This window comes from Dreissena polymorpha, chromosome 7 (assembly GCF_020536995.1).
Source record: "Dreissena polymorpha isolate Duluth1 chromosome 7, UMN_Dpol_1.0, whole genome shotgun sequence".
Lineage (NCBI taxonomy): Eukaryota > Metazoa > Mollusca > Bivalvia > Myida > Dreissenidae > Dreissena > Dreissena polymorpha.
The window spans coordinates 81356135-81380804 of NC_068361.1; the positions used below are offsets into that span (position 1 = coordinate 81356135).

General features: G+C 36.2%; 1 protein-coding gene and 1 long non-coding RNA gene across 2 annotated transcripts in view; both read right to left on the minus strand.

The window, feature by feature from the left end:
• Positions 1-24670, minus strand: part of LOC127836922 (discoidin domain-containing receptor 2-like) — a 207178-nt gene that overhangs the window by 74878 nt on the left and 107630 nt on the right. The gene's annotated exons all lie outside the window — the stretch shown is intronic.
• LOC127836925 (uncharacterized) lies at positions 9093-11823 on the minus strand. The gene is made up of 3 exons (XR_008029000.1): positions 11437-11823; positions 10940-11120; positions 9093-10582 (listed from the first exon to the last, which is right to left on the minus strand). It is a non-coding gene; the product is annotated as an uncharacterized LOC127836925 (long non-coding RNA).

Genomic DNA, 24670 nt, shown 5'->3' on the forward strand with positions numbered 1-24670 from the left:
GATCTTGACCTTTGACCTAGTGACCTGAAAATCAATAGGGGTCATCTGCCAGTCATGATCAATGTACCTATGAAGTTTCATGATCCTAGGCATAGGCATTCTTGAATTTTCATACGGAAACCATTTTAGTGTTTTGAGTCACTTTGACCTTGACCTTTGACCTAGTGACCTGAAAATCAATAGGGGTCATTTGCCAGTCATGATCAATGCACTTATGAAGTTTCATGATCCTAGGCGTAAGAATTCTTGAGTAATATTCCGGAAACCATTTTACTATTTTGAGTCACTGTGACCTTGACCTTGGACCTAGTGACCTGAAAATCAATAGGGGTCATCTGCCAGTCATGACCAATGTACCTTTGAAGTTTCATGATACTAGGCCTAAGCGTTCTTGAGTTATCATCCGGAAACCATCTGGTGGATAGACCGACCGACGGACCGACCCACCGACATGTGCAAAACAATATACCCCTCTTCTTTGAAGGGGGGCATAAAAAAGAAGAAGAATGGCATATCAGAGGGTCCTCCACAAGGCTTCCCAATACCACATACATCACACGCTTTCAGCCTCTTAATTCCCCTTCCAGCCCCTTCATGACAGCCAACGACTCCCTGCCAATGCCAGTCCACACTCCACTAAATCTTCTATTACAGACCACACTCCACTGAAACCCCTGCCATTGTTAGGTCCCACTCAACTAAATCACACTCTGTCTCCCTCTGCTGTCCTCCCCTCATCCTGACAGTAAGCCCTCTTAAATCTTTGCCATGTTCCAAGTGGCAGCAAGGAGGAGATTAATTGTAAATTACAGACATTGCATGACATCCTTTAATGTTTTTTTAAATCCTAGAATAAACAGCAGAATGTGATTTGTTGCTTAGCTACTGCAAATATGAATGATTAAGAAAAACTGAAGTTATCAACATAGATTTGTTAATGAAATAAAATTATGTGGAAAAAATTTGAATTTATTAGACTGTGATGTGAAAAAAGTATAAATTTCAAATTTGGTTTAAAATTATGCCCTTTCCAAAGCAGACAATTTATGTCCATCTGCAAATGGCAAGTGATGCCACTGTCCATTATTCCATCTGACTTAACTCCAACAACAAATTAGCTGTTTCCATGTTTGGTCCTTGCCAATGGCTGCATTATGTAAAGACCTATTCCATCAAATTTACCCAAAAGTATCATGTTATACCCAAAAGAGTCACAAAATGATGCAAAGAAAATTGATAATTCAAAGAGATTGTTTAGAAATCCTTGGGGATGCCAGGGAATAGTAGAATATTTTCTACAATGATCTTTGGAGGACCTAATCAAGAGTCTGATAATTATAAACATTAAGTATATTCCATGTTTCGTTCTTGTTGAATTTCATAATAATTATTTCGATCTGTAATATCAGTCTCGACATTGTATCAATTTGACTTTAGCAACCACACAAAATGTACCATTAATTGAAGAATACTCAATTTTTGCAAGTATGCTGACATTACAAAATGAAACATGAAATTTGAAAATGCATTCCAAAAAATCTGATAAAAGTAATTTCCTTAAAAGATGTTATAATGCCTTTTTTTTTAAATAACGTATTTATGAAGTGCTGTTGCTAAAATAGACTGCAACACAAATAGTGTGCATGACAAGGAATACATTATCAGACCACAGGTTTGTTTAAATGCAACAAATTAAGCAGATTTGTAGACGTCAGCATGTAAATAATTAATTGCTATATTTGCTTGGTTTCCATCTCGTTTTGTCATCTCCAACAAAAATAGAATGTCACCTGCAATATCTGGAATCGCCCTGACACTGTCAGTGCTTATGTCTGATGACATTCTGAAGATGATTTTAACAATACCCAAGACAAATGTTTCAAAGTACATTTTGTGTTTTGCAAATGAAAGGATTTTAATAAATCTACAGACTTAATAGATCTGTCAGTTTTTTTTGACAGAATGCTAAATGCTTCAAAATAATTACCAGTTAATGTATAATTATGTATCTTGCGTTCTGAGAAAATGTTTATAAATAACATTATTTTGAATGATACATGACACATTTTTCACTTGAAATGCTGTGTCGTTATGTTGTGTGTTTGATCAAATCATGTATTTGTGCATATCAAAATTATGTAATGTGGAATGAAATAAACATATTTTGTCATTGACAATAGTTTAAAATTATTTATGGTTGGTTGTGTACTGTTGTTTTGGTACATTAAACATATCTCCTATTTGTAGTTTGGTTTACTGAGTCAATATCGAGTTGACAGGAGTTGACACAGGTGTGCAGGGTGGTGATTTTACTGTACTTGGCTTTGGTCTAATGTGCTGTTTGGTGACCTTGACACTTAATTGTAAAAACCTAACCACTGCACATTACTCTGCATAGATAAGCAGAATAATCATCAAAATTTGTTTTTTATCTCTCTGATGGCAAGAACATTTTAAATCCTTCACATAATCTGCGTTTACAGTAATATTGAAATCCCAACAGGATCAAGGAGAGCAGAAATGATATCTACTTTTTTTGCTATTAAAGTCACTGGAGGTTAAAAAATTAATGCCTCACATTATGCATTCAACTGTCAGAATATCACTAAAATCATGGCACTTCCTGTGTCTGATCCTGTTCAAACAATCCCATCATACACCAGCTGCAGATTGTGTGTCAGGTCAGGTAGAATGGGTGGCACATATCAGCACTTTCCAACCATGGAAAAACAGATTTGCAGGCAAATGTATGAACCGACATTTAGGTTTTAAAACAAGAACTGAACAATTGAAAAACTATGACCATTTCATCGAAATTAAAACTGTTTTGCCTTTTTTAAGACATGTGTGACAACATGACAATGTTAATGATGGAGCAGCTGGAGTTTCACTTCTTTATATTAATAATGTTACAACTTTCATACAACTCAGTTATTATAATAATTTATTATAATGTAAGCATTGAGTTGAAGAGATACATATATGAGCCACAATCTTAGAAAATTAGAAATTTGAATAAAGTGTTGTCCAAGATTAGCCTGTGAAGTCTGCACAAGCTAATCAGGGACAACACTTTCTGCTTGTATGGACAGACTTCACAGGCAAATCTGAGATGAGACTTTGGGACAATGCATTAAGCCCTGATTTTGCAAAGCAAAACTCAAATACAGGGTGCATAGGTAGCTCCCTCCCCTCCCTACAACTGCCCTTGTTTAGGCAGCTCCCTCCCCATCCCTACATCTGCCCTTGTTTAGGCAGCTCCCTCCCCCTCCCTACATCTGGCTATGTTTAGGCAGCTCCCTCCCCATCCCTACATCAGCCCTTGTTTAGGCAGCTCCCTCCCCCTCCCTACATCTGGCTATGTTTAGGTAGCTCCCTCCCCTCCCTACATCTGCCCTTGTTTAGGTAGCCCCCTCCCCATCCCTACATCTGGCTATGTTAGGTAGCCCCCTCCCCATCCCTACATCTGGCTATGTTAGGCAGCCCCCTCCCCATCCCTACATCTGCCCTTGTTTTGGTAGCTCCCTCCCCCTCCCTACATCTGGCTATGTTTAGGTAGCTCCCTCCCCCTCCCTACATCTGCCCTTGTTTAGGTAGCCCCCTCCCCATCCCTACATCTGGCTATGTTAGGTAGCCCCCTCCCCATCCCTACATCTGGCTATGTTAGGCAGCCCCCTCCCCATCCCTACATCTGCCCTTGTTTAGGTAGCTCCCTCCCCCTCCCTACATCTGCCCTTGTTTAGGTAGCTCCCTCCCCCTCCCTACATCTGCCCTTGTTTAGGTAGCTCCTACCCCCTCCCTACATCTGCCCTTGTTTAGGTAGCTCCCTCCCACTCCCTACATCTGCCCTTGTTTACAGACCACACTCCCAGTTGCAAAGCATTCAGCACAAAGTATGGGTATCAGATCTTGACTCATCCTTAATTGTCACTTTATATTACACACAATCTTGAATTAATTCTTGAAATTTGCAACTCAATGATTTTATGACATGTTTTATTAGCACATAATCCCACAGTATCAAGATTATGGACTATTAAATATCTGACAATTTCAGATATCGGCAATAAACACGTCTATTCTGAGCTGATAATATAAAAATCATGTTTTCATAAAAAAATGTTTCATCTACCGGTATATGATATAGAATATCTATAATATATGGGTAGGGACCACTTATCAAATCAAAAGCTTGTGATCTGATCTGTGAAACTGTTATCAGAAGCTTGCTATCTATATTTATATGTAGTTTAACATGCATTTATTCCAAACAGGCTTCTTTTTCAATGTCACAGTAAGGAACAATTCAAATAGAATTTTGAGAACCTGTCAAAAAATACAGCTTAATGGCATCTTTCAGTTTTCAAGAAACAAATGGTAACTTATAGGGACAAGCGTTCTCTTGGTAATTAGACAAACTAAGAGGACTTTCATGAATCTGTTAACTTTGAATTCTCATGACTATGAATGCTCATGACTATGAATTCTCATGACTCTATAGACACATTCACATGACACAAAACCAAGGCATTCTTTCTTGTAGTCATAAATTATGGATAGGCCATCTTCAATTAGTATATCATCATCTGATAGCCTTTAAAGCTGCCATGATCAATTAATCTGGTTCATAAATCTTTCATGAAGGATTTTCAATAATAATTTCAAGTTTGTCCCTTTGCAAAGCCCTTGGGGACTCTTATATCAAAGAATCTATTGCTAACAAGCCAGCATTACCCCCACCTCAAACACCACCACCACCACAATTACCGCAGAGACCTAGCTGAATTCTATGGACCCTTAACTCTTTCAGTGCTGGAACCAAATTTTGAAGGCCTTTGCAAACCGTTTGGATCCAGATGAGACGCCACAGAACGTGGCCTCTCATCAGGATCCAAACTGTTTGCTATTCTGATAGTATTCTTTGAAAAAAATCGAAGAAAATGATAACTTTACAAATTCAGCAGACGACATTTAAGCAGATGACAAATTTACCAGCATGCAAAGGGTTAATAATAAAAAGGACTTTAAATTGTCCAGTAATTCATCAAAGCATCCAACATCACCCTTACACTCTTTCATTCATTTTTTTTGCATTCAGTGGCGTTTTTTGTTTTCATTCATTACATCTCCCTTTCCATCAGGATACATAATACATGAAATTAATTGCACGTTATGAAACCCAATACATTTGTAATTGCACTCACGATCTGTGACTCACTTTTGAAATTGTCACAAGTGATAATTTTATTGGACACATGTTTCCCATGACAACCTTAATTAGTGATCATTAGCAGCTCTAACAGTATTCAGGGGAGATGGTAATTCCTGGGATATCACAGCCATCTTTGATTTCGATCCCGATCAATAATTTGCAGCAACCACGAATCAATCATTAAAGATTTCATAAAATCTTAAACTACCATCACATAAAGGTTTACATTTCTTTTATAACAAAATGCATTTCTTACACTGCTTCCTCAAAATATAATAACATTTGTATTTTTATGAAGTTTTGCATTATAAAACTTGAACATTTTTTTATCAGTTATTTTGCTAACATCAGCGAAACTTGGATAATATATATTAAGATATTTATTTAGATTTAAGCAATGCTCCAGGTAATAAAACCAAGTGAATATTTATTATTCTATATCAGCTGGAAAAAATATTTTTTAAATGTTCAGAAATTAAATAAATTATGTTGTTGTTATTTTTGCACAATGTCTAAATTACTTGTGAGCGCTTAATGTAACATACAAGTGCCTTGAGAATCTAACAGTTATTGTAAGAGAGGGGTTACAGGAGATCTATGTGGAAATCAACATGAAAACCACAAAACAATTATACTTTCTGCAAAGAAGAACACCAAGACTGTCTGCTTTTGTTCCGTATGACATGACATTTCACACATAAAACAGGAAAATGTGAACAACAATGGCAGATGAATTTGCCGCTGACTTGACATTAAGAAATGGGAAGAAAAATTAGTATTGCTGCAAAAGTGGCAACATAATGAATTGCTGTTTCGAAAGAAAAGTAAGTAATAGTGATGCATTCATGTTTGTGCCAGTTGCATAACATCTGCTTCCACCCAACTGACACCGCTGGGAACCAATTTGGATGATGTTGAATGAATGTTGCACTATATAATTACCCCCACCCCTGTTATATATGACAAGGGCATGTCCCAACAAAGTTTTTGCCAATTTGCAATTATAAATATATGCCAGCTCTGTACAACTGCAAGGGAGCAAGCATTTACGCAAATATTTTGTTTCAAGGTCCTTTCTCGAACAAAAACATAAAAGCGCAAGCAAAATTCTTGGAACAAAACATAAGTATACCAATGCATCCTTACCGTGCAGTTGTGTTAAATGATTAATAAAATGATAACACTTCAATGAGATTGTCATCAACTAATGTACTGTTAAAACTCATTTTTTTAGTAAACAAAAATGCATAACATTGAAAAAGTCATAAATGCATACAAAATCAAGTATTATAAAGGTAATTCTTACAATTAATTCAGTGGCAACCCTCTAGACTGGATCCCTTCTAAATGTCATAATGTCATAGCACGGACTCTAGATGAGACGGATATGAAACGGGACCGTATTGGCAAATAGCTTGTCGATACTTTTACGTAACCAGTAGCTATCGATTAGCGTACATCGAAGCGCAGAGGTTATACATAGCTTGTAGCATCAGTTCAGAGTGTTATGACCGCGAGCTACTTTCGTACGAAGTCATTACTTATTTACTTTCATTTTTAAACCCATTTTTTCTATCATATACAAAATTCTTCAAGATGTAGTTTTAAAAACTGAACTCCTAATATAAACGTTACAAATCTGTTTATAGTACGACCATGTTTACCGTAAATATAGATTCAAAAACTGTATGATATTTGCAAAAGTTAAATTAATAACTCGCCGGGCTGCCCAAATTAGAAGTAAAACTTCATATATATTTATATATCTGAAAACTACGAAATGTAGGCTTTCTAATGATATATAATTTGTCAAAATGGGCCGAGAAATAAAAGTAAGATTACAAAAAAGACATTCGTGGGTACATCAAAATGTATAACCTCGGCGCTTCGATGTATGCTAATCGATAGCTACTGGTTACGTAACAAAGTATCGACAAGGTTAAACGGGCGTGGGTAAAACATAAAATGTGTATTTCTCGTGTTTAACTCGCTATATATCCAACGGAAAAATACTAAAAGTTATACTTTTTTGAAAGAGGTTAAATAAGCAACAAGATAACGTATAAATCAATAAAATCAGATGATTAGTTTTTGCATAATATTTGAATTGACTACAGTAAGGGTCAAATACTTGTTTCAACTCATGTCAATACGTCGCTCCGTGGTCATAGACATAAAAAGTTATGTAAGATTTAACACTAACAATGCTGTGCAGTGAATGTTGGTAATTTTAAAATTTTCCCAACAATTGAATCAATTCCAGCTGAAATGTTACCTCACAAATTCTACCAATTAAGAGTATATCTGACAGGAGTTCCACAATGGTGTGGGTCACAAACTACTATATCTCAGCAATTCCACAATATTGAGGGTTACACACTACACCTGTCTCTATGTCAGTTTGACATATCAGACTAAAGGATTTATATGACAATTGTTAAAAATACACAACCAATCTTGTTTTTGGTAGCTTTTTGTACACTTTACGTCAAAGTTTCTCCCCAGCTTCAACTTAATTGTTTAATAAACTAACAAATATCTTTATGCCAATAAAGATTAACATGCATCTGTAAAATTAGCAATATGCCTTAAAAATAAAATAACTAAATTTGAATGGCCAATTATGATGTAATTATAACTAAAAATTAATTGTTATAGATCTTTTTGTGCATCAAAATGTTTAGAAAGGTATTGCAGAGTTGGGAATTTTCCAATTTATCAAAATTGAGTTGAGAGTATAATTGCTATAATTATGCTTGTTACAGCTGCAAGCAAGTTTAATTACAAAAATGAACATGGTTATTTCTTTCATTTGCATTTTACACGATCATTAAGGGTACATGAATATTGTATATAGCCCAACCTACTTGCACCCCAAGTTGTGAACCATATTTACTATATTACTATAACACCTGTTTAACCAGTTTCACACATCAACACACAATTAAAGCCCCCAATTTACCAAATGGGCTCTGATCTAAAACTGGAGCCAAAGAGGCACAGTCATGTGTTCAACCCAAACCAGTAACCGTTTAGATCAAATGCTTCCTGTATATCTAGAAAGAGCCTACCCTAGTGCAGACAGAGCATTAGCATAATGAAGTTCTCCTACCAGATTTAAGCAATTTATCAGACCCAATGTAACCATGGAGCATTAGAACACAGTTGAGTAAGTGTAATTGGTAATTAATTATGAATAAAACAAGAGGGCCTGAAAAGCCCAAAGTTGCTGCCCTGAGATAACAAGATATTATTACCCTTCTCGAAAAAGTGCACTAAATGCGCATTTAATGCGCATTAAATGCGCTTTTAATGCGCATTAAAGCGCATGTTATTGGCACCGTATTTTTTGCTGAAAAAAATATGGTGCCAATAACATGCGCTTTAAAGCGCATTTAACTAAACAAGTGCATTTTTCTGTTCAAATAATACACTTTTTGAGTGTATAAATGCACTTTTGTGTGTATTTTAAAGTGTACTTTAGTGTTTTTAAGTGAATTAATATGCTTAAGTGTATTTAAGTGTATTAATTCGCTTACCGTTTTTTTTTGTTCCCCAAAAAGTACACTTGAAGCGTATTTTAAGCGTTTTAATTTACTTAGGAAAACATGAAAAAATACACTTAAATACGCTCTTGTGTATTTTTTGAAAAAAATACGCTCTAGTGTATTTTTTGAAAAATTTGGGGGAAAAAATACGCTCAAGTGTATTTTTTTTAAAATACGCTCTAGTGTATTTTTTGAAGAGAAAAAAACGCTCAAGTGTATTTTTAGTGTATAAAGTGCACTTAAGTGTATCTTTAAAAATGTCTATTAAAAAAACATTCATTTGGATATGAAAAGTGGCCGGTTTTAATATGATCTGAGAGAACAACAGCAAATAAACTTTGAAATAAACACATTTATTCACATAAATCATTTTAAAATAAACAAGTAGTTAAGGCCATTCTATGGGTGCTTAAAAGCTTTTCCGCTTTCCTCTGCAACTGCTTCCCCCTGTCCCTATACTTTTTGGTTTACATTGTTCCATACAAAGAATGCATTGAAAAAAAACATGTCAATATACAATTTTTTCAAACAATATCACAATAAATAACAATGGCAAATAAAATATGTTGAAAGACAAAGACATACATGTAGGCTTACCAAATTGTCAAATAGCAAAATAGTTTTTTTTAAATCTTTCTCAATCCTCACATGGTTTTTAATATTGTTAAAGATTTTTTCTTGCCAAACTTGTAATGTGGCGCACAAATTATTTAAGTTTTTCGAGTTTATATGAAAAAACCTAAAATGACATCAAAGATAATTCGTTCTTATTATTAAATATATAAGCACTATGGACATGAAAGCACATTTGAGATCTACATAACTTTCCAAACTTGGAAATATATACAACCATTTACAACTATTTACTCACAAGTTATCTCAGTTTTAACTATAAAGGGGACATATCAACAGCTAGAACAGTATTTTATAGTCTGAAATAGATTTATTTATTAAAAATAACGTTATAAATAATTTCTAAACACAAACACTTTCAGAGGGTAAGAGAGACATTCGGAGGCCGTGGGAAAATCTTAGGAGTGACACAAATTCAAATAAACTTGTAATGTGGCGCAAAAATTATGTAAGTTTCTTGAGTTTATATATCTAAAAAAAATACATTAAAGATAATTCATTCTAATTATTAAATTTATAAGCATATGGACAATGAAACGCACACTCGCTAGGTTTTGGCAAACAATAACCTGCTTAGTAAGTTTTTGTGGGTTTTTGGCAAGGTGGTTTCCTGTGGGTTTAAACACTTTTTTGTATTAAAGTATGTTAAAGTCTTTTACAATTTTGTGCTGATATGTTTCAGTAAAAAACGTAATAGCCCCATGCAGTTTTAAGGGAAAAAAACACAATGTGCAGGAAAATCATCTTTATAACACAAACAAATATGAACATAAGAATTGTACACTTCATTATAAAATGAGGCATTTGTGGAAGATTGTATGGAAAAAACGATTAACCGCAGTGTTCCGCAGTGGGTCAATGTATTTAGATCGCAGCTGCTGCAGAGAACTAGGTCACAGCTGTTGGGGGTACCTGAACCGCAGTGGCCGGAGGAACCTGGACTTCAGCATTTGGAGAGACCTTGACCGAATATGGTGGTGGGACCAGTAGTCCAGTACAGCAGCCATTTGAGAACACGACCGCAACCGCCAGGGGGACCTGGATGGCAGCCAGTGCCTAGACCTGATCTTGGCAGCTGGAGGGACCTGGAAAGCAGCATGCGAGACCGGAAAAGCAGGGGCTGGAGTGACATCTACCACTGATGTTGCTTGTGTCCTTCTCTTCTTAAGGATCTTGAATGCGTATTGATCTGCAAAAGATAAACATGATATCACACACTATCAAAAGGGCGAGGCATTCTTCATACTTGTTAAATTGTAAGGTTTTTGTTTCACTTAACTATGAAATATTGCTGTAATGGTAATCTTGTTGCGATTATAATTAGAAATTTAAATCAATGCAAGTTTGTTTGCTTGTTGTTTTTGTTTGTTTATTTTTGCAATTTTTTAATCCTGTGATCACATGTGACTAAACTCTTATCATCAAAGAAATAGCGTTTTGTAGACAATACAGTTTGAAAATGAACTAAGATGCATGGTCTCATTTGGCTGTCTGGACTCGCTGGAAGTGTGATGCATTTTAAATGCAATAACCTGTATAGTTTTACCTCTCAACAAATCCAGCTTTTCTTAGTCAAGCACAGCCCACTCTCCTGCTTCACTCTAGTTGGCCAACTCTTGAAGGGTAAAAACCTGGTGTTAAAGTCCATACATCAGTCAGTATCCCCCTGTTTCTTCCTTTTTTAGCAGGTGATAATGCACATTCTTTCCTTGGGGCAAGAGTTTTACCTTTAAAATCAAAATATAAAAGTTCTCATTGAAATATGAGGGAAAGAAGTCCATTCAGTAATGACCAGACTTAGCTATAAATAAAGTTTAAGATGACAATAACCATAAAACACAGCCATAATAATTCACTGTACACAACATTAACACTTTTTAATTTGTATATTTATCTATTTTTGTTTCAATTGGTGTTAGTTTTCCTTAAAATTACAATGCATTTACTTATCCTTATACCAGAGACAATACATAAACATGATAATGATCATAATTAATTCAATGAACTTAATTAAAAAAGGGATGCAGAAATAAAAATACAAACCTGTTACAACTGTTCTTCAGTATCCAGCCACTTTGGACCTCCTTTGATTTACTACATTGTAGTAAATACACTTTGTTTTCATCACACAATACTTCATGCTGACAGTATTTCAAGACATTTGACACTACAAGTACAATTTAAAATCTTAATTTGCTAAATCATGTCTAAAAATGTAGCTCATTATCAGTTGCTGACACCTGCTTGTTTAAACAAATTTACTTCCTGTGCCCTAAGCCAATCAAAAGTGGCTTGTTTTCAAAACAAAAACTATCAACCAATCAAAAGTATGCAGATGATATGCACCCCTTTGTTAGGCATTGCTGCATCACTGATAAGAGATTAGTGTTTATGATGCATATTTGATTTAATTGGGGGAGAGCTGATCTTTTATCTGTTGTGTCAGCTTGAGATATATCTACTGATAAAGGCACATTTCAACACCAAAATATTTATGGAATAATACACATCACTGATAACAATTCTTCTCTTTGTGACCTTAAATTGAATATCATTACTGAGAAATGACAATCTGTTTATTGTTTATGAAATCACAAATTACAATACATGCACATAACCCTTAGCATATTATATTTATTTGTGAATATTTCAATTTGACATACTGAAAGGTGTTAGAAAATTATAATTCTATTATAAATATTATTTTAATTGCCTTTAAAAAATGTGTTTAGTAGACAATGTGGTAGATATTAATTTTATTTGGGTTAAATATCAGTATAAGAAATTTGAGAAAATATAATTTAAATATTAAAAATATTGAAAGTGTCAAAAATATTATGTGGGCTTTCAAAAATATTATGTGGGCTTGCCAGAAGCCCACATAATATTTTTGACACATTCAGTATTTTTAATAAGTGACCCACAGCCTGATTTAGTTGAACTTGTGCTTTTTAAAGCTGTTAAGCATTGTTGTTAAAAAATTTATTATGAATAGTATTTTTTTCTTGATGTTTTCAAATAATCAATAAACATTTGATAATGTCATACATAACACTTGTATTTGTGTTGTTTTTGTAAATACTACAAAATTTTTACTACTAATATATAATGTATGAAAAGTATAAAATATGTTCAGACCCAGAAAAGATACACTTATTAATACACTTAAATACGCTTAAATTGAAAAGACACACTGTCTTGGAAAAGATATAGTTAAAAATACACTTCCATTGAAAAGACGCACTCAATCATATAAAAGTACAGAAAAAATACACTTGGCAATTCAAAAGATTATGAAAAAACGCGCTCTAATTTCGAAAAATACACTTTAATGCACTTAAGTGTACTTTTAAAACGAAAGACGCAGAAAAAATACACTTTTTTGGAGAAAGCGCAGAATAAATGCACTTCTTAAAGTGTATTTTGTTAAAAAGCGTATTTTATTTCGAGAAGGGTAGGACAAATCTTCTGACCAAGTTTCACAAAGATCGGAAAATAAATGTGGCCTCTAGAGTATTAACAAGGTTTTACCATAGCCTTATAACGAAAATGGCCCGCCCCCTGGCAGCCATGTTTTTCAACCAACCGGCATCATTTTTGAACTCGTCCAAGATATTATCAGGATGGATCTTCTGACCAAGTTTCATGAAGGTGCCCCTTGGCAGCCATGTTTTTCAAGCAAAGCTTAACATTTTTGAACTCATCCAAGATATCAGTGGGATAAATCTTCTGAGCAAGTTTTATGAAGATCGGAAAATAAATGTGGCCTCTAGAGTGTTAACAAGGTTTTACTATAGCCATATAAGGAAAAATGCCCCGCCCCCTGGCGGCCATGTTTTTCCACCAACCAGAACCATTTTGGAACTCATCCAAGATATCATTGGGGTAAATCATTTGACCAAGTTTCATGATGATCGGACGATAAATGTGGCCCCTAGAGTGTTAACAAGGTTTTACTAAAGCATGATATATAGCCATATTAGGAAAAATGCCCCGTCCCCTGGTGGCCATGTTTTTTAAGCAACCGAAACCATTTTCGAACTCATCCAAGATATCATATGGACAAATCTTCTGACCAAGTTACATGAAGATCTGAAAATAAATGTGGCCTCTAGAGTGTTAACAAGGTTTTACTATAGCCATATAAGGAAAAATGCCCCGCCCCCTGGCAGCCATGTTTTTCAACCAACCAGCTTCATTTTTGAACTCGTCCAAGATATTATTGGGGTGAATCTTCTGACCAAGTTTCATGAAGATCGGACAATAAATGTGGCCTCTTAAGAGTGTTAACAAGATTTTACTATAGCCATAGCCATATTAGGAAAAATGCCCCGCCCCTTGGCAGCCATGTTTTTCAAGCAAACGTAACTATTTTCAAAATCATCCAAGATATCATTGAGACCAATCATCTGACTAAATTTCATGAAGATTGGACAGTAAATGTGGCCTCTAGAGTGTTCACAAGGTTTTAATAAAGCCATGTAAGGAAAAATGCCCCGCCCCTTGGCAGCCATGTTTTTCAAGAAAACGTAAACATTTTCAAACTCATCCAAGATATCATTGAGACCAATCTTCCCACCGAATTTCATGAAGATTGGACAATAAATGTGGCCTCTAGAGTGTTAACAAGGTTTTACTATAGCTATATTAGGAAAACTGCCCCGCCCCCTGGCGGCCATGTTTGTTCACCGATCTGGACCATTTTCAAACTCGTCTGGGATATCAATGAAACCAATGTTTTGACCAAGTTTCATGATGATTGGGCAAAAATTGTGACTTCTAGTGTGTTCACAAGGTTTCTCAGTAACCATATAAGGAATACTGCCCCGCCCCCTGGCGGCCATGTTTTTCAATGGACCGGAACCATTTTTGAAATCAACCAACATATCATTTAGACAAACATTTTGACAAAGTTACATGAAGATTGGGCATCAAATTTTACTTCTACAGTGTTCACAAGGTTTTTCTTTTTTTTTACCTTGTGACCTAGTTTTTGACACAGCATGACCCAGTTTCGAACTCAGTCGAGGTATCAATGGGACAAATGTTCTGACTAAATTTCATGAAGATAAGACAATAAATGTGGCCTCTAGAGTGTTCACAAGGCAAAATGTTGACGACGGACGACGCACGTTGGACGACGGACAAAAAGCGATCACAAAAGCTCACCATGAGCACTTTGTGCTCAGGTGAGCTAAAAATGGGTGGGCCAAATGATGCTTTTTTTTCAATATTGACCAAGCCCCCAAAATGCCCATATATATGCATGTAATTTTGTATTTAATGATTTAAATCCACTTCAAGTACTTTGCTGCACAGTTCTCGATTGGTTTGAGACAAATGGTACAGGAGTCAGCCAATCGTAAAAATTTTGCTGGCTGTGACAGGCAGTTCATTTTGATAGGGTGGCATGTAATACAATGATATCAATTGATTGCATGGCAGACCACCAGGGTACCTATATTGACATGTTTCCAATCATGAGATGGTATCAAAACAGTGCCGCAATCATTATCAATTATACCTGTTACATCAGGCCAAACAATCTCATTAAATAATTGGATTATTTTATTTTTTGCAGTTTTGACAGCCTGTCATAATTAAATCTTCATTAAATTCCACAGGCTGTCATTTAAATGAAATATATAATTTTTTGTTGGTGTCTCTTAACAGTAACAAAGAAAAGCAACTGTTTAAGATATGAAAATTATTGATGGCCCTTTAAGCCTACATAAAATAAAATAAAAAACACATTGTAAAATATTAACTTTTAGATCAACAGTTCACAGTTTTGTTGTTTGCACAGCATTTACATGTATTGCACTTTGTTTTTATACAATTCATACTACAAACATCTTTATAAGTTGACCTTTTTTACTTAACTGAGTGCAATCGCTTCTGAACAAAAAGGCTTCATATCTGTCAACTGTGAACTGATAAACAATCCTAGATGATATTGATTGCCATACATTGTCCAAATATTTGCCACCATGCACGCTGTGGACTAATCTGAGCATGACCATGCAGTATTTAATAAAACAATACACAAGTCCATAATTCATTTCTTAAAATTTGGTAAAGATTGCCACATTCAATTAAAGGTTCATTTTATGCTCAAATTAATTTGCATTATACCACTTATAATGAACAAATCATCTTTCATTTTTCAACTGTCAAGATAGACTCCAGCTTTTTGTGAACACATTTTTAGAGAACATTTTAAAATAAACAAGGGCTGTTTGTAAAACATGCATGCCCCCCCCCCCATATGAGCTGTCAGTTGTAGTTGCAACCATTGTGTGAATATGTTTTTTAGCACTGTGACCTTGAACTTTGACCTAGTGACCTGAAAATCAATAGGGGTCATCTGCCAGTCATAATCAATGTACCTATGAAGTTTCATGATCTTAGGCTTAAGCATTCTTGAGTTATCATCCGGAAACCATTTTACTGTTTCAAGTCACTGTGACCTTGACCTTTGACCTAGTGACCTGAAAATCAATAGTGGTCATCTGCCAGTCATGGTCAATGTACCTATGAAGTTTCATGATCCTAGGCGTAAGCCCTTGTGAGTTATTATCCGGAAACCATTTTACTGTTTCGAGTCACTGTGACCTTGACCTTTGACCTAGTGACCTGAAAATCAATAGGGGTCATTTGCCAGTCATGATCAATGTACCTATGAAGTTTCATGATCCTAGGCATAAGTATTGTTGAGTTATCATCCGGAAACCATTTTACTATTTCGAGTCACTGTGACGTTGACCTTTGACCTAGGCCTAAGCATTCTTGAGTTATCATCTGGAAACCATTTTACTATTTCGAGTCACTGTGACCTTGACCTTTGACCTAGTGATCTGAAAATCAATAGGGGTCATCTGCCAGTCATGATCAATGTACCTATGAAGTTTCATGATCCTAGGCATATGCATTCTTGAGTAATCATCCTGAAACCATTTTACTGTTTCGAGTCACTGTGACCTTGACCTTTGACCTAGTGACCTGAAAATCAATAGGGGTCATCTGTCAGTCATGATCAATGTTCCTATGAAGTTTCATGATCCTAGGCGTAAGCATTCTTGAGTTATCATCCGGACACCATTTTACTGTTTTAAGACACTGTGACCTTGATCTTTGACCTAGTGACTTAATTTAATCAATAGGGGTCATCTGCCAGTCATGATCAATGTACCTATGAAGTTTCATGATCCTAGGCGTAAGTATTCTTGAGTTATCATCCGGAAACCATTTTACTGTTTTGAGTCACTGTGACGTTGACCTTTGACCTAGTGACCAAAAAATCAATAGGGGTCATTTGCCAGTCATGATCAATGTACCTATGAAGTTTCATGATCCTAGGCCTAAGCATTCTTGAGTATCATCCGGAAACCATCTGGTGGACGGACCGACCGACGGACTTCATGTGCAAATCAATATACCCCCTCTTCTTGGAAGGGGGGCATAATAAATAAATCATGCCCAAACCATATAACTTTTCCAATGATAATCCCATTAAATCAATCTATAGAAAAGATAGTGTAGCCCAAAGCAGGAAAAATAAGTGGAGGGGGGAGTTGGTCCTGCAACTGCAAGGAAATAGAAAAGCAAGTGCAATACTAAGTAGTCAAGAACCTAACTGCAACAAAGTCATATACCATATTTTTCACATGAGAAATCTGGATGTCTGTCTTAATAAAAGGAAAACATACACAAATTTTCCAGCAAATGGTTTGTCGTCTGTTTTAATACATGTCATAATTTAAGGGGGATATGCCCCTTTAAAATGCCCCACTCCCTGTATTCAGCATATGTACAACCATGAAAAAGATAAGACATTCACCAAAATACATAAATTTGTACGAATTTTCTTCAACAAACATTTGAAAAAAATATTCACACATCAAAAGTCAAGGACCTGTGATTATGTTATTTATGACTGATTAACCCATTTATGCCTAGTGGACTCTCCCATCCTTAAAAATTGGATCAATTTATTTCCAAAATTTGTGATGTCTAGTATATTTATTTCTATGTTTCGAATATTTCTTACAGAAATTTCTTAAAGCAAACAGCGCAGACCCTAATGAGACGCTGCATCATGCGGCGTCTCATCTGGGTCTACGCTGTTTGCCAAGGCCTTTTTTCTAGACGCTAGGCATAAATGGGTTTAGCCAATGTGAAATTGAAATTACAGCACTGCATAATCAGAAACCTTACACCACCACAAAGGCTTGGAATTATCAAGCTTCTAACAAACAAAGACTTAGGTTACCATGATGTTACCATGACCCCTGGGTGCCATCTCTTGGAGCACATGGAGAGCTCAAACCCAAGCCCAATTGGGTAGCACATCTATATATCAAGGGCTCAACATGGCAAAATTAACATATATCTTCATATGATTGAAAAAGCACACCCAAGAAGGGAACAAAAGATCTGAGGTAAAACATGACTGTGTTAAAACACTGTGATTGCAATTCCAACAGCTTTGCCAAGACAGGAAGAGTGATATCGACATATGCAGGCGCTGATTTAAGGCAGGATTGTTGGGGATTGTTCTGATACAGATTGGTACAAGCTTTGTAGATCTGTAATTACTGTGGAATCTCTGCCTTGTAAATTGTGATATAGCAAGTTTACACAGACAGCAGTATTGTCATGGGTGCACTTTCAAATCCATTAGGGCTTACAGGCACAAAAAGTATGATACATGACAGAGTTATGAAGGGTGTAATGGTTCTATTCCACAACGAAAACATTTAGCCCACGCTTCGCTACGATTTATCACATTTATTGCATCGGGATGACTCGTGACAGTCTACGATTCAGTTACGACACTGGTAAGATTGAGTTACGACAAATCGTGGAGTTTGGTTTAAGACTTGCGAATAGGGTCGCGACTTCACTAGGATGTGTAAGAATCTACTGCGACTGTACTACAAACAATGCAAATCGGTCACGACTAAGCTAGGACCTCACCGAATGCACCCATGAATTAAGCGCCAATATTTATTGATATTGATCTAAATCGCGAAAATCTTAGTGGGCTCACAACTCACTCGTGGTGAACTAGTGAGAGTCTTGACAAAGTCGTAGCTGATTGGTAGACAGATCATGTGATCACCGATTTCCCGATTGAGTCACGAATTACCTACGATTCCATTACGACGCCTAAGAATGCACTACCACGCTGTTACGAGTCAACTGCCATTAAATTCAGTCTTGGAGGTCCTGGCCAAATTTTAAACACGTTTAAAATCTGGCCACAATTTTTTGGGAGCTCATGAGTTGCAGGAATAGTCAGGCAGAGAGTTTACAGCTGCATACACACTGTAGTCAGGCAGAGGGTTTACAGCTGCACAGACATTGTAGTCAGACAGAGGGTTTACAGCTGCATACACACTGTAGTCAGGCAGAGGGTTTACAGCTGCACAGACACTGTAGTCAGGCAGAGGGTTTGAAGAAGCATACACACTGTAGTCAGACAGAGGGTTTGCAGCTGCACAGACACTGTAGTCAGGCAGAGGGTTTACAGCTGCACAGACACTGTAGTCAGACAGGGGGTTTACAACTGCATACACACTGTAGTCAGACAGAGGGTTTACAGCTGCACATACACTGTAGTCAGGCAGAGGATTTACAGCTGCACAGTTTACAGCTGCACAGACACTGTAGTCAGGCAGAGGGTTTACAGCTGCACAGACACTATAGTCAGGCAGAGGGTTTACAGCTGCATACACACTGTAGTAAGGCAGAGGGTTTACAGCTGCACAGACACTGTAGTCAAACAGAGGGTTTACAGCTGCATACACACTGTTGTCAGGCAGAGAGTTTAAAACTGCACATACACTGTAGTCAGGCAGAGGGTTTACAGCTGCATAGACACTGTAGTCAGACAGAGGGTTTACAGCTGCACTGACACTGTAGTCAGGCAGAGGGTTTGAAGAAGCATACACACTGTAGTCAGACATAGGGTTTACAGCTGCACAGACACTGTAGTCAGACAGAGGGTTTACAGCTGCACAGACACTGTAGTCAGGCAGAGGGTTTACAGCTGCATACACATTGTAGTCAGGCAGAGGGTTTACAGCTGCACATACACTGTAGTCAGACAGAGGGTTTACAGCTGCACAGACACTGTAGTCAGGCAGAGGGTTTACAGCTGCATACACACTGTAGTCAGACAGAGGGTATACAGCTGCATAGACACTGTAGTCAGACTGAAGGTTTACAGCTGCACAGACACTGTAGTCAGGCAGAGGGTTTACAGCTGCAAAGACACTGTAGTCAGACAGAGGTTTACAGCTGCATACACACTGTAGTCAGGCAGAGGGTTTACAGCTGCACAGAAACTGTAGTCAGGCAGAGGGTTTGAAGAAGCATACACACTGTAGTCAGACAGAGGGTTTACAGCTGCACAGACACTGTAGTCAGACAGAGGGTTTACAGCTTCACCGACACTGTAGTCAGGCAGAGGGTTTGAAGAAGCATACACACTGTAGTCAGACAGAGGGTTTACAGCTGCACATACACTGTAGTCAGGCAGAGGGTTTACAGCTGCACACTGTAGTCAGGCAGAGGGTTTACAGCTGCATACACACTGTAGTCAGGCAGAGGGTTTACAGCTGCACAGACACTGTAGTCAGGCAGGGGGTTTACAGCTGCACAGACACTGTAGTCAGGCAGAGGGTTTACAGCTGCATACACATTGTAGTAAGACAGAGGGTTTACAGCTGCACAGACACTGTAGTCAGGCAGAGGGTTTGAAGAAGCATACACACTGTAGTCAGACAGAGGGTTTGAAGAAGCATACACACTGTAGTCAGACAGAGGGTTTGAAGAAGCATACACACTGTAGTCAGGCAGAGGGTTTGAAGAAGCATACACACTGTAGTCAGACAGAGGGTTTACAGCTGCACAGACACTGTAGTCAGGCAGAGGGTTTGAAGAAGCATACACACTGTAGTCAGACAGAGGGTTTCAAACTGAATTGAAACTGTAGTCAAATAGATGGTTTTAAGCTGCAGTGACACTGTAGTTAGAGAGAGGGTTTAAATCTGATTAGACACTGTAGTCACAATAGACTTGTGTATAGTTTATAGCTTCATTCACATATAAAGGGCCAACATTTTGTTTTAAGCTTAAAAGCTATTAACACACCATGTACAAAATTGACAGATTTAGACCAAACAATGATTTAAGAATGCATTGACACACTGAGTTTTTTGTGTGAGAATTAAATCTGCTTCAAAATGAATATATGAATAAAGACTTGTAAAGACTGTGATACTACAGATTAGACAGAGCTAAAACCAATCCTTCCCCGGCGAAATGTTGTTCATGATTTCATGAACACTTCAAGCCAATCAAGAACTGTTCATGAACGGTTCTGAAAAAGTTCCTGAGCTTGGTTCATGAACTTTTGGACATGAACTGTTCTTAAGACATGTTCATGAACTGTTTATGAATTATTGTTGAACATTTCAAAGTTCATGAACAGTTCTTCATCTAACCATAAATACTTAGTGATGAACATTTCATGCACAAGTATTTCTAATGACTTTTCTGAGACAGACTTTAAGGATCCATCATGAATAATTCATGAATTCCTTTGTGCTAGATGTTTTATACATATTTTTGAAAGTAATATTGAAATGTCTAGCATACAAATCGTGTAGATTTGTGAAACCTGTGAAGTTAGTAGGAATATGCATAGAACTTTCACCACTGTAAGTTAGAGTTCTTGACCTGTTCTAGAGAATTTTAAGAACATTTGTACAAGAACTGTTCAAGAACTGCCTTCAGGAACACTTCAATAACTTTTTAAGGACCTTTCCTGTTCTTGGATTATTCTTAAACTATTCTTGAACACTTGAAGAACTTTTTTGAACAACATGTTTCCTTCTGATGTTCTTAAACAGGTCTACACAATGTTTTTGAACGTATGATGGACTTTTTAAGAATCCAATATGTTCTTAAAAGGATCTGTCATTGTTCTTGGAAGACTTAAAAGACAAGTTTAAGAACGTTTTAAGGACATCTTATTTCAAGAACAGTTTAAGATGATATCAAGAACTCAATGTACATTGCATTGCTGTTTTTAAAAAGAAAGAATATTGTGTGCACAGGAAGTTGAAACGGAAGGCACATGGTTTATGTTATATTTGAAAATGTAAGTCTTTAATAAATTACCGGCTGAAATGATCAGCCATTGGTTCCATTTCAAGTTCTTTGGCACTGTAAGTGTAACCATTTCAGGGAAACCATTGATTAGTAAATGATTCTTGAACTGAAAATGAAACTATTCATAATCTTTTCAATACATGAATTATTCATGAACATATAGTGCAAAGTTGTATTATGAAATTTAAAGAGTATTATCAAACCACTTGTATCTCAGTTATTAGTGTTATATTTAAATTATTGTTGTATGTTGCTATCAATATGTTAAGTGCTAATACAAGACTTGTTTCTTCTTACCCTGACCTGTTTGTTGAGCTTTAGTAACACTTATGATAACCTTTGCATAAATTGACAAATTCTTGTTCATGAATAGTTCATGAACACTTCATGCCACCTCAGTTCATGAACTCTTGAAGAACTATGGTTCATGAACTATTCACTAACAGTTCGTGAACAGACAATGAGCCATTGAAAAATAGAAGGAAAATGTTCATGAACTGTTCGTGAACAGCAAAACCCTGAAGAATTTTTCAAGAATTGTGTTGTTCATGAACTGTTCAAGAACACTTCATGTAATTGATGTTCATGAATAGTTCATGAACATTTCATGCCATAATGGTTCAAGAATAGTTCTTGAACACTTCATGCCACACGGGTTCAAGAATAGTTCATGAACACTTCATGCCATAAGGGTTCAAGAATAGTTCATGAACACTTCATGCCATTAGTTTCAAGAATATTTCATGAACACTTCATGCCATTAGTGTTCATGAACAGTTCATGAACTAAAATTTCAAGAACTTTTCACAGACGTGGCTCATTTTCTGTTCACGAACTATTCGTGAACAATTCATGAACTCAGTTCACGAACAGTTCATGAACTGTTCACGAATTATTCGTGAACTGCAGAACAACATTTCGCAGGGGTTTAAACCTTTGCCGCTTAGATACCTATTTTGACGCATTTGCAGTCCCTTAAAAATTTACATTTAATTAAAAACCTTTCTTACTAAATTCAAGTTTGAATTGCTTCATTTCCAACCCTAAGTTACTGATGAGCAGCAAACAGCATAAAACCTGAAAAGGTTACTCGCAGGCTGTTCTGGTTTTATGCTGATTGCAAAAGCCCTTTGCACTTTGCTTCTTATTGGGGAAAGGGTTAATCACCTGATTTTACAACACATTTGGTTGCTTAATATTGCCCTCTTTCGAATATAAGTATGCCTAAGTTTCAGGAATCATAGTGATAATACAATTAAACTCAAATGAATAAAGTATTCTGTTAAAGGAAACTTTTAATTAGTATCATTATAATGGCTGTATATATAAAAAATGATGAATTTCCAATTAAAACATCACAAAAAACAACCAATGATGTTATATTTTTCCACGGATTTTTCTGAATGAAAATATTTGCCTCATATAAAAACGTCTTGCAACTTTCTATCATTTGTTAATGCCAAATCACTGCCATAATTTTTTCCTCAGAATTACACAGATTCTATTTGAAGATGACAGTTTGATCAAATTAATTAGAACTAATTGTTGGCATTTCCATGCATAAAAACATCTTTAATAATTATGAATTATCTCTGACAGAGCCAGTTTCAAGACTCCATGAAATCTAAATTTTTTGCAGAAATAATTAGTAACGGTCAGATAGTTAACAAGGGAAAGCAATAAGCCGAAGAAATAAGGAGAGCTTACAATTCCTTAGCTGGATTTACAGTAACATGGCTACTTTTACAGAGAAACTATTTCTCCTTTCAGTCATCAATCTAATTCCCACTCTAACTCTTGCTAACAAAGACAATGTGCCACTGTCTCAATAATCAGTCATAATTTGTTTCAGGGAAAGTCATTTAATTCATATTTATTCAAATCCCCTTTCAGCATGTCATGACTGCATAAAAAATCAAATTATTAAAAATTGACAGGACTAAGTTTTCAAACAATGGGTAAAACCTCTAGTGCCATGGCTGGTTTGGACATTCCATTGTGTCCAAACATCCAGGCAATTGGCATCAGGTAGGTCATCAAATTATAATTCAGACAATAACAAATCACTGTCATCTGCTTTCAATCTGTCTAAATCAAAATGTGCCAGAGGACATAGTGGAGTGTGACCTTTTGGGGACTGTCTAAAACACCAAAGCAAAACGTCCAATGACCACAGGAAAAGTGTCATTTTGCATACTAATATAGTCCTTTTTTTGGAGAGAGGTTTGGGAAATAAGGGCAGTGCTGATTTATGAAGCTCAAAAAACAAATGGGCAACAGATTGAGGATTGGCCCCAAAGGTATGGAGATAGTGTTCATAAAATTTCTGTGATGTGAACTTTTTGTGTTGGACAATATCTAACTAATTTATTACACTCTGACCTTTGGACATAACTGATACAAGGCACCTTGAATTTTGATGGAAAAAAAGACAAATCACAATGACTTGGTTATTGTCCAATAATTTTTAATTATGTTGTCCTTTAAAGAGGTTACATGAAACTATATTTAATGTGGGTATTGTCTAAAACATTTCCCAGTCTATGATTACTATCAGGCGAATTTATTACCCTCTCACCCCAGCTGTCACTGTTGTCTGCCACTGATCTGGCAAAGACAAATGAGGAAAAAGAAACAAATGACAGGTGAAGAAGACACAACCACAAGACTGCAAGTAAGGAATTAAATGGAGGAATGCAACTGGACCTAATGTAACATAAGATTTCCAGGCAAATCTTACACAGAAGTGTACTCAGAAAACTGTTTCACAAAACAAACATTCTATATTAATATGCGCCTCACTTTGGAAAAAATTGTGCTTAGTGCATGTTCGCAAAGTGTGGAAACAGATTGGCCGGTGCAGTCTGCTTTAATATTTTCCCATAATATATTGTTATATTTTGTAAAGATTTTCATTAGAAACAATCAAAGCCATTTTTATTAAGCTGAGCTGCTAATATGAAACAAGCAAAATTAAGAAAACACAGACTTAATAGTGACAACAAAGTACAATAAGCCCTGGTCAGTGAAAAATGAATTGACAAACACAGCATTTTATAGGTGTTTTAAAAAAGAGTTGATAAATAAAACAGTT